The sequence below is a fragment of the Polypterus senegalus genome, chromosome 1 (assembly GCF_016835505.1).
Source record: "Polypterus senegalus isolate Bchr_013 chromosome 1, ASM1683550v1, whole genome shotgun sequence".
Lineage (NCBI taxonomy): Eukaryota > Metazoa > Chordata > Cladistia > Polypteriformes > Polypteridae > Polypterus > Polypterus senegalus.
In genome coordinates, this window is record NC_053154.1 from 32,606,426 (window position 1) to 32,618,465 (window position 12,040).

The window sequence follows — 12,040 nt, forward strand, 5'->3', positions numbered from 1 at the left end:
GACATCTCTCGATGTTAGGACGTGACATTATGGACAAAATAACTCAAAGAAAGATCATTCAGTCTTAATGAAAACTGGAAAAGTGTCAGAAACCTATGAGGACTGAGAAAAACTACTCCATTAGATTTTCCTCTACAGCAATCAGTGTGCGCACCGCAGTGGATTCAGAAAATATTCAAACCCCTTTGTCTTTTTGCACATTTTGTTATGTCGCAGCCTTGTGCTAAAATTGTTTAAATTTATTTTTTCCCCACATCAAACAACACTCAATATCCCAGAACGACAAAACAAAAACAGGATGTTAGAAATGTATAAAAAAATGTAGAGCTAAATTATCACATTGACATGGCATGCAGGTGCATGTAGGTGCATTCACACTACAGTCAGATGCCGGTCACTCATACTTACGAATGTGAACTGTCAAGATAGGCACATCTGATCTGAGCAAAACTTGGAATTGAGCAATGAGGCTTGTAATGTGAATGTGGCTGCAGATTTTTTGTTTCAGCCAGCTTCTCAATCAGTCAGACATTTTTTCTTTTTAATGACCTCTTTTAATAAAATCTCTTCTCTTTTTCAGAAAAAAACTGTGGTTTTAAAATGTATAAGGCATTTAGAAATATTGCTCTACCTTTGAATGATTCATTTTCTTTTTTGTTTTTTTATTAATTCTTATTAATTCACCCTGTTTCTGTGTTGTTTGCTCCCTTGATTGTATCCTATAAGTGATAATTAACAAAGAGTGGAGCAAACACCTCAGCAGACTACATTAAATACTGAAAGGCTGCAACTACTTCAGCTTCAGGCCCACTAAAGTGGTCATTAGAAAATAATGATTAAATAACCAAGATTTCTGGAAAATTAGAATGAAAATCATGATGATGATGAAAATCTTTAAAGCCAAGTTAAAAATAAATGAACACAAAAGTATCTTCATGTAGTATACGTAAATGTTTAATAAATTCTAATAAAAAATTTCCAGATGTAGTTTTCTAATTTCTACACTGACCCCAAGCATACAAACAGGGAGATAGCAGCTTGTTTAATGAGGCTGGCAATCCAATTAAAAATAAACTTCAGCTGGAATAAAAACCTTAAGGCCACACAGGGTCCCCAGGGCTCAGTTTGAAAGACCCTGGTCTTTTGAAAACTCGGAGGCAGTTGCCTGCTAGCATTGGATGCCACTTCATTCAGTAATACAGCAGTACAGGGGCGCCGCAGGGGACTGTACTTTCTCCGGTCCTGTTCAGCCTATATACATCAGACTTCCAATATGACTCGGAGTCCTGCCACGTGCAAAAGTTCGCTGATGACACTGCTATTGTGGGCTGCATCAGGAGTGGGCAGGAGGAGGAGTACAGAAAGTTAATCAAAGACTTTGTTAAATGGTGCGACTCAAACCACTTACACCTTAACACCAGCAAGACCAAGGAGCTGGTGGTGGATTTTAGGAGGCCCAGGCCCCTCATGGACCCTGTGATCATCAGAGGTGACTGTGTGCAGAGGGTGCAGACCTTTAAATATCTGGGAGTGCAGCTGGACGACAAATTGGACTGGACTGCCAATACTGATGCTCTATGTAAGAAAGGTCAGAGCAGACTATACTTTCTGAGAAGGTTGGCATCCTTCAACATCTGCAATAAGATGCTGCAGATGTTCAACCAGACGGTTGTGGCGAGTGCCCTCTTCTATGCGGTGGTGTGCTGGGGTGGCAGCATAAAGATGAAAGACGCCTCACGCCTGGACAAACTTGTTAAGAAGGCAGGCTCCATTGTAGGATTAAAGTTGGACAGTTTAACATCTGTGGCAGAGCAACGGGCACTAAGCAAACTCCTGTCAATCATGAATAATCCACTGCATCCACTGAACAGTGTCATCTCCAGACAGAGGAGTAGTTTCAGTGACAGACTTTTGTCACTGTCCTGCTCCACTGACAGACTAAAGAGATCGTTCCTCCCCCACACTATGCGACTCTTCAATTCCACCCGGGGGAGTAAATGCGAACATTAATTTTATTTTAATTCTTTTCATTTTTATTACTATTTAATTTAATATTGTTTCTTTGTATCAGTATACTGCTGCTGGATTATGTGAATTTCCACTTGGGATTAATAAAGTATCTATCTATCTATCTATCTATCTATCTATCTATCTATCTATCTATCTATCTATCTATCTATCTAATGCAGATTCATGTAGTAAACCACATTGCTTAACCCTTAACTACTCGTACCATTTCTCATCTCGTAAGTACTCGTGCGGTTCACTTTATGCACCAGTGTTAAATTGGCTATTTATATGCACGCTGTGAGGATATAATATAAAATATTGCAATCATTTTAAATTGTACATGTTTTGAGTGTAATGTGGCAGACGGCCAGGGATCTTGTCCCACCAGGATGCCTGGAACCCGGAAGGACTGGGAGAGGGGCAATACGCCCCCATGAAGGTAATAGGGTAGCCCCCTGGATTTCATCAGGACCACAGAGCTGGGAAGCTCAGCCCTTGTGGGGGTTCGTGGTCGTCACCAGGGGGCGCCTGGATGGTTCCTGAGTCAAAGACAACAGCACTTCAGCCACACCAGGAAGTGCTGCCAAAACAGGAACAATTTATGCCCAAAGTTCTTCTGGGTGCAAGGTCAGCACTCCTGCCACACTAGGACGTGCTGCCAGAAGACCATCATGGAGCACCTGGAGCACATCCGGGGCGGAATTAAAGGGGCCGCCTCAATCCATTTGAGGAGCCGGTGTCGGGAGGGAGAAGATGGAGCTTGCGAGAGAGAAGTGAAGGCGGCTGAAAAGAAAAGAGGACAGAACTGAGCCTTGTGGTTTGTGCACAGTATTGTGTGTGTGCAACTGTTCTAATAAAGAGTTCATGGTTTTTGGGTCTTCTGGAGTCCGTGTCTGTCTGTTGCCGGGTTGCCAGTCTTTCACAGTAATTTAATACCATATTATTGAATAGTATGACACAGTCTAGGACTATCTGATAATAAACCTGATCTACTTCTCCAGTGCTCATTCGTCACCGGTCACAATTTCATCCACTGCAGGATTAGCACATGGATCACATTTCACTTCAGCTATTAAATGGTCTTTACAGACAAAGTCAGTGCAAGAAGAACATCTCATTGTTGTCACATATACGTAAGTACCTGCGTGGTGTACCAAACCAGAGGATCCACATTGGAGGGAAACCATTACGACACTGGACTTGTAGTGAATCAAGCTGATCATAGATGGCGCATGCTGCTGGTAGATTCAAGTAAAAGGACGTTGGACAAAAACAACTGAGATTGGTGTACAAAATACAACAGCGTGAGTAGTTAAAGGTTAAAGGTCTCAAATCATTTTTTAGGTTGCAATTTTTATTTCAACCAGTGCCCTATTTAGCTGTTAATGATGCCTGTTATTTAATTCTATGCCCTATTAGCGCTCTCATTCTGCCAGACCAGTCATTTCCAAAATCTGTTTTCTTTTTTCTGAGATCATCATCCAGATATTTTGTGTACCAGTATTTCTCATACCTTCCTTTTTTTTTTCCTTTTTTTAATATTTTATTAACAGAGATATCATATGAAAGACACAGGTAACTTGCCAGCTGTTGGCTCCCTGCAGGTCTCATTATTATTTAGCGGCTTGTTAAAGAAAAAATGGAAAAAATAAAATGCAATTCATTTAAAATAAAGGCAATATTGAGTAGGCAGCATGGTGGCGCAGTGGGTAGTGCGACTGCCTCACAGTTAGGAGACTCAGGTTCACTTCCCGGGTCCTCCCTGCGTAGAGTTTGCAAGTTCTCCCCATTTGTGTCCAGTCCAAATACATGCAGGTTAGATGCATTGGTGATCCTAAATTGTCCCTAGTGTGTGTGTGTGTGTGTGTGTGTGCCCTGTGGTGGGCTGGCACCCTGCCCGGGATTTGTTCCCGCCTGATTGGCTCCAGCAGACCCCTGTGTTAGGATATGGCGGGATTGAAAAATAACTGACTGACATGACATGACTGATAATTGGTTCATAATAAAGAATGTGGCTGGAATGAAAACATGCAGCCGCTGTTGCCCACCAGCAGCAGAGTTTGACATCCCTGGTCTATAGCAAGGGTCACCAACTTCGATCCTGGAGAGTCACAGTGGCTACAGGCTGTGATTCTAACCCATTTCTTAATTAGGACCTGTTTTTGCTAGTAATTAATTTAATTTGATGTATTTGCTATTTAAAACTCAGACCCTTTAAATCAGAGCTGACCGACGTCCTGGAGGGCTGCAGTGGCTGCAGGTTTTCGTTCCAGCTCAGTTGCTTCATGAGAGATCATTCATTGCTGATGAAGCACTTATTGCTCAAGTAACATTTTCTTCTTCATTTTAGTTGTCTTGCTTGTTAAGATTTTGAACCCTTAATTGATTATTTTAACCTTAAACAGCTGTAGTCATTGTTTTAACTGATCCTCATTAGCAATAAGATGTAAATGACAAAGGAACCAGCAGTTCTCCATCTAGCTTGTCTCCAGTTCCACCCGTGTGTACTCATCATTCTCTATTTGGTTTAATTGAGTACTCAGAAGGAAACTTAAGAAGAACTGAAAATTACTTATTTTAGGCTTCACATCACTTGGATGATACCTCTATCATTAGAAAGGAAAAAACAATTCATGATTAAAGAATGAACTGACATGGTAGAGTTAAAACACTAACAAGCTATGAAATTAAATAAGATCTGATATTGGGGGGGGTTTGGATTGGCGTCTAATTAAGCAACTGGGTTGGAACAAAAACCTGTCACCACCGCAACTCTCCAGGGTCGGAGTTTGCCACCCTTGGTCTACAGCAGGGGTTTTCAGACTCAGTCCTGAGGGTCCACTGTGTCTGCAGGTTTTTGTTCCAGCCAGATTCCTAATTAGTAAAAACAACTGGTAACGCTGAGCTCATTTAATTAGCTGGGATTTCTTTTTTCCTCTTCTCTTATTCTACATTCAGAAAAGCAGAGCAGCATGATTTTTACATTTATTAGACACTTAGAAATATTTCTATTTTTGATATAGATTTAAATGCTTAACTCTCTTTCATTATATTTCACCCTTTCTCTGTGCAGTTTGCTCCCTTCATTGCGTCTTAATAATGACAATTAAAAATGAGCAGAGCAGACATGCTGGTAAACAACACTGAATAATCAAAGGCTGCAATTACATTAGAGTCAACCCCACTAATTAGTAAATAATGGATTAATTAAACAATGACAACACCTGGAAAAGTAGAATGAAAATCAAGATGAAAATATTGTTAAAAAGAAAAAAATAAATACATTATCTCCATATAACTGCTAAGTACAGTTTAATAAAATTTAGTTTTCTAATTTCTATATTGTTCCCAAAACAGAAAATCTGAGAAATAACAGTTCACTTATTTAGCCCAGAAGCTGTTTGGAACAAAACCTGCAGCCACAGTGGGTCCCCAGGACTGACTCTGAAAACTCCTGATCTATAGCAGGGTCCTCAACTCCAGTCCTAGAGGACCGCAGTGCCGGCAGATTTTCATGCTAACCTTTTTCTTAATTGGTGACCAGTTTTTGCTGCTAATTAACGCCTTTTCCTTTCATTTTAATGTACTTTTTTTTAAGATGTGTTCCCTTTATTGTTCCTCTGAATTTCTTCATTTCTTTCCTTAAATGGCATCCAAACAGAAATGAAATGTGAAGTGAGTGAACCAACAGAAGACCAACTAAGTCAGGGCCTGAAACTCCAACCAGCTTCACTCCAAGCAGTTGCTTTATTAGGCTCTGATTCTTGTCGTTCATTAAACCCGTTCTTTAATTCTGTGACTTGTTGCTGCTCTCATTGTGCAATAGCAGACATTTCTGAAATTGTTGATTTTCTCTTTTCTAAGAGCACCGTTTAAAATGTTTTGTGGACCTGAGCAGATCAACATTCCTGAGACCTTCATCATTCCTTATTTTCAGATATTGTATGATGGTCACAGTTTGCTCGTCTTATTTTGGTTCATTTTGTATCTCATTATTGTTTGGCTGCTAATTAAGGAAAAAGAAACAATTGAGGGGTCTGAGTCTTCAAGAGCAAGTCAAATAAAATGAATTCAAAAGAAGTTAATTAGCAGCAAAAACAGGTCACTCATTAAGAAAAGGGTTAAAATGAAAACCTGCAGCCACTGTGGTCCTCTAGGACTGGAGTTGGGGATCCCTGGTCTATAGGATGTGACGGCCAACAGAAAATAATATGGGGCCTGAATGAAGCCTGAGTGTTGGGTAGCAGCACTAACCCCTGTGCCAGTCTGTCATCCCTAACTACCATCCATTACTTTTCTAAACCCAGTACTTTGTGTAAGAGTCCGCAAGAACTGCAAACTATACCAGAGGCATTCTTCAAACTGGAAAATCAGAAAAAAAAGTTACTAATTCAATCAAACAATCAATTAATGAATTATTAAACGTGTGTACCTCCTGCCATCAAGGACTCCAAGTCATGTCTGATTAGCATATCACATTTAAACAACAGCTGGCATATTTTTGCATTTTTGGCAACAGAGAAACAAAGAGAAAGCAAGATGAGGCAGGTACCTAGGGGATGATGCATGTCTGAAACAGAGTCAGCCCTGAGTCTTTCTAGACATGGCCATAAAACGTGTGCTGTAACGGATGAGAAGCACGCCGGTGTGATTTTCTGAAACAAGTAAAGATGAACTGGCGTCTACATTGAAAATGAAATTCGCAAAGAACATGAAAGATGAAAATGATTCGGTCTGATCAGTCACTGAGGTAAGAGCAATGACTCTATAGTAACACTTGATGAGACCCACAACACAATGACCGACAACCTTAGTAACCACCAGGCCTCTTGATTCTGGGCAGAAGATGATAAATGGCTCATGAATAAAGTTTGGAGTTCATGTAATATTATGCTTGAGTTAAGGATGACAAAGATTCTGATCTGTCTGCTCAGATTCAGTCATCATCCAACATCTGCTGCTTCTGTTTTCCACTTTCTTATCAGCCAGCTATTGATTGCACAAACCTCTCTGTTTTTAAATTTGATTAAAAGTCCAGATAGAGCCTTCAAGCAGCATGTGTGTTGCAGATCATCTGGCTATTAAGTGTGATGAAACTGTCATTAATAACCACTGTAATGCTTTTGGCACTGACATCTTTGTGTAATGTTAAAGGTGTAACCTCGCAGGAGGAACACATCCCTACTGTGTGCTGCTCAGCCCCGGTGAGCTATAAGAATGCCTAATAAGGAGGCACATATCACTCATTGGACCATCCATCTTTGAACCCTCTTAATCAATGTTAGGGTCACAGTTTAGAGCTTTTTTCAGCAGTATTGGCTGAAGGAACAAAGCCAAGATGGGGAGTCTGTTCATTAAAAGGCATATTAACACATGCAACAACACTGTTTTGAATTGCCAATTCATCTGCCTCATGCATGTTTGAGATGGAAAAGAAAAACTTGAGTACCTGGACAAATGCCTACATTATTTTACTTTTGTGTTATGCAGGTAGGAAAGAGTGACAGAGCCATCCATTCATTTATCCATTTTCGAAAATCTGCTTTATCCTCAGTAGGGTAGCCTGTTCCAGCAAGCATAAGGTAGATGTGATGACAAAACTTTTTCATCATAAATGCACCTCTTATCTGTCTCCTCTTACCTTATTTACCACTCCATTTCCCCATGCAACTAGAACTTTTGTTCACTATTCATCTGACTCCAAGCTCAATGGAATAGTGGAAAAAGATAGATTTACACTCCAAGTTCAAGTCCAAGTCTGGTTAGCCCCTGAGTCTACATCCAGGGTCCCCTGAGTTCTATATAGATGGTGCCACCCTATGCCCATACTTCTCAGATATGACTGCACTCTCAAGCTCCACCTGTTACTTAAAGGTTCTGCCAACGCTTAGGTTCCCAGTTCCTTACACAGTGTAGCCAGGCCTAGCATGCCTCTGTGCTGTGGACTCATGTGCTAGGACATTTCTTTTCCATATCTATTTTCCCTCATTGTCCTAGGATTTTCATGTTCCCAACTGAGGAAGATCTCACTGCACTGTTAAGTCTATAATGGTAGATAAATAGATAGATAGATAGATAGATAGATAGATAGATAGATAGATAGATAGATAGATAGATAGATAGATAGATAGATAGATAGATAGATAGATAGATAGATAGATAGATAGATAGATAGAATTTTATTGAACCATGAAAGGAAATTCATTTGATTCACCATCAGTTTAGGACCTAAAGTATAGTAGTCAAATACTGGGGTGAGATTACATCCTTAGTCTCTCACTTTCAATGAAACAATGACAGACTATCCATTAAACATTCAATTTTCGGTCAGGCCAGATCAAAGGTTGGGGTCTCTCCACCAGATTTAGAGCTATACCACTATACATTTACATTTTCCTTGGCTTGGACTTGACTTGATTTTCCCCTCCGTCCCATTCTTTCACTTCCATTGAATCCAATGTTGCAACTTTCAAATCTTTATTTTTCTGTCATTAAATTAAAATATAAAGCCCATTATCTCATTAGCTCTGCAAACTTGGCACTAGATCAAAAAGCTTGTAGGCCCATATCCAGTTTTACACACCCACACACGTCTTTCACAATCAGGCGCTATGAGATGATACAAATTCCATATCTTTTCCTGCTTAGTCTTGTCAAGCTATACAGACCCTACAGGATGCTCTTGATAACACTGGGCTAAGAACTCTCCAGTCATTGAAAGCCTCTTTTACTCTTCCCCCTTCATGCTTTTGTTTCTACCTTCCATTTAGATCTGTTCTTAATACTCAAGCTCCATTTTCCTCTTCACTCCTCTCCCACTCATTATTTGCATTTACATTTAAATTTATTTGCTTAGCAGACACTTTTTTCCAAAGTGACTTACAAAAGAGATCAACATACAAAAATAAGTCTGGGGAACTGTTTGGGAATAGATGTCACAGGATAAGGTTACAAAATCATTATCACAAATTAAGAACTCAGAACAAAACACAAGTGAGTTACAATTCCTAGATTACAAAATCTGACAGCTAATATCAGTCAGACACAAATTCACCAAACAAGAGAGTCTTCTTCTGCTTCTTAAACACATCAAGGGAACAAAGGTGGGCAGCTAGTTTCACCAGATAGGAGCTATAGGTGAAAAGAGTGTGAATTAAGATTGATGCTACTCAGAGGTGGCATCATCCAACGCCATTCATTAGTAAATCTGAGTGGTCAAGCAGGAGCCTAGAACCGCGCAAGTATCTTCACATATGTACTGTAGGTGCTAACCCATTGACTTCTCTGTAGGCAAGCATTAAGGATTTTAACTTAATACAAAATGCTAGAGGGAGTGAACATATTGATCTGAAAGGAGGAGTGATATGTGCCCAGCTCAGCTGATTGAAACTATGACATGTCACTGCAGTAGCTTGCTGTCATACAGTATGCTTGTACTCCTGTCAACAGAGTTTCAATAGTCCACATCTTCTTCTTATTCTTCTTTTTACGGCTGATCCCATTAGGGGTTGCCACAGCAGATCATCTTCCATATCTCCTATTTTCTGCATCTTGCTCTGTTATACCCACCACCGTCATGTCCTCTCTCACCACATCCATAAACTTTCTCATAGGCCTTCCTCTTTTCCTCTTGCCTGGCAGCTCTATCCTGAACATCCTTTTCCCAATATTTCCAGCATCTCTCCTCAGCACATGTCCACACCAACACAATCTCGCTTCTCTGACTTTGTCTCCCAACCCTCCAACCTGTGCTGACCATCTAATGTACTCATTTCTAATCCTGTCCATCCTTGTCTCACCCAATGCAAATCTTAACATCTTTAACTCTGCCACCTCCAGCTCTGTCTCCTGCTTTCTGGTCAGTGCCACCATATCTAACCCATATAACGTATCTGACAAGGCCAAAACCTGGACAGTTGTGCTGCATTCTCTGTCAGATACAATCTGATCTTGTGGAAGTATTATTATAACTTAAAACTTATCATTATCATTTATCTAATTTACTTACCACTACTTGGAAATCAGTGTTAACCTTTTTTGCAATTCTTTGTAAAGCATCACTGCCATTGTTTATCTTGTTTCTTGGAAATCAGTATTAAAAACTATCACTTTTTTTCCTGAAAAATCCACATGTTCAGCATTTCAGCATGTCCAGTTTTAATATGCACACCATTCATGTATCACACTTCTAAAATGCTATGCCATTACTCTAGCTATGAAGTCTTACTGGCATATATGCACCTGTCACATTAACATGTTTATTCTAGGACCACCCACTCCAAATGTTTTGTGTTAGCTTTCTATCTTTTATCCTCTCTCTTCTAGCGTACACCTTCTACCTCAAATATTCCTTATTTAATATAGGTCATCTCTTCACCTCACTTCTCTCTAGCATAATTGTTGAAAGATCCACATGAGTCCCTCAGTGGAAATCTGCTTATTCTCTTCCTTTTACTTGGTATAAATCTGTCTTCTACAGTTTACTTCATCTTGAACTCTTTACTGCACTGGTTAAAGGGTCATCTGGACCACGTACTCTGAAATGGAAATCACTAGTGAAACTGGTTAAAGATTGGATGCTTAACTTTTCCTCTTTGATATTTTTCTTTAACTTCTTCTCGGAGGGTTTACTGGGCATGATGGCCCTCCTCCTGGTCATCTCAAGTTCTATTTTTTGAAGTTTATTTACAGGACGAATGCTAATATCTTTGGTGGGCTTGGGGAGTGCTCTTAATTTTGAAAAATGTGTTTTTTAAATGATAATTTGCATTTATATCTTTGTTGCTATTTCATGTCAATAAAAATGTGATTGCAAAAAAGTATAAGGAGTTTACAAAACAGTCAAAAATAAAGTACCAACTGTTACATAAGGGCAAGACCTTATGCACACAGTATAATAAAAATATGGAGGAATATTGTCTCTATGCCAATGTGTCTATCAGAACTGGCTATGATGAAGATGAGTGGAAGAAGAGGAGGCACTGAAAAGTTTGATGTCTGTGGAGAAAAAAAATGATCCACAGTAGTGCCTTTTACAAATCCATGATGGAATAAGCCTAATGGACAACACATCAGGGACAAGATAGTCATGCATTAGTCATGATGGCCAATAAATTTGTCAACATCCTCTTTTTTTGCCAGTTCTCCAGAAAGTCTGATGAGTCTCCTGACATGTTGATGTCATTCCTGAGTGCTGAGCTGAGACTTGTGTGTTGCTTCTGTATGATTTATAGTGAAAGTTTAATAAAACTCAGATTGTTGCTACGAAAAGTTTGTTTTGTTTGTCTCTAAGGGGTTATAATGTACTACTTACACTTTATTTTACTGTTGTTTCTCCTGAACAGGAGCGATCAGCAATGCCAGAAGCTCAGGAGGGAGGCTGCTGTACAGTAGACCATGGCAGGAGAAGCACAAGCTGAATTAAACAGTAGCTATCAGACATTAAGTAAATATTTAACCAGTGTTATTGATGTTAAAGCTAAATGAATAAAAAAGTTAGCAGAGAGGAAAAAATTAAAGGATAGAAAAAGAAACCTCATTCAGTCAGTTACACCAGGCATAAGCTAAAAAGAATGGCAGCATAAAGAGCACATCTATATGAGATGTAGTTAAACAAGTATTGGCAAGACAATGGCATTGGGCTATAAAGGAAGAAAGAAAGAGAAGGTCTTCTAGGGAAACAGACAGCAGTGAAGGAATGTTCTGTGCAAATAAAGACATATTTAGCAAATAAGTGAAGAGCCACAGGAAGAAGGCGTGTGAGAGTTCTGTATGTTTTAAACAGTTGAAAATGTTCTTCCTTTGTGTTCTCATTCAATTTATAAAGAGATATGGAAGTCACAGTCAATTTCAAAAATAAGGCCAATACCAGGTATGTCCTTGTTTGATACCGGACTATTCACTGGCTTGCTTAGTTGAGGCCTTCTTTCCAGGACACCTAAATAGGTGGGAGATGCCACCTAATCCACAAACTTGAGGAGGAGGCAGCAAGCTTGTACTATAGTTGAGAACAGATCTTGTCCTCCTGTCC

General features: G+C 39.6%; 1 protein-coding gene across 1 annotated transcript in view; it reads right to left on the minus strand.

Moving 5' to 3' along the window:
- Positions 1–12,040, minus strand: part of ltb4r2b (leukotriene B4 receptor 2b) — a 95,471-nt gene that overhangs the window by 46,452 nt on the left and 36,979 nt on the right. The window lies entirely within an intron of this gene.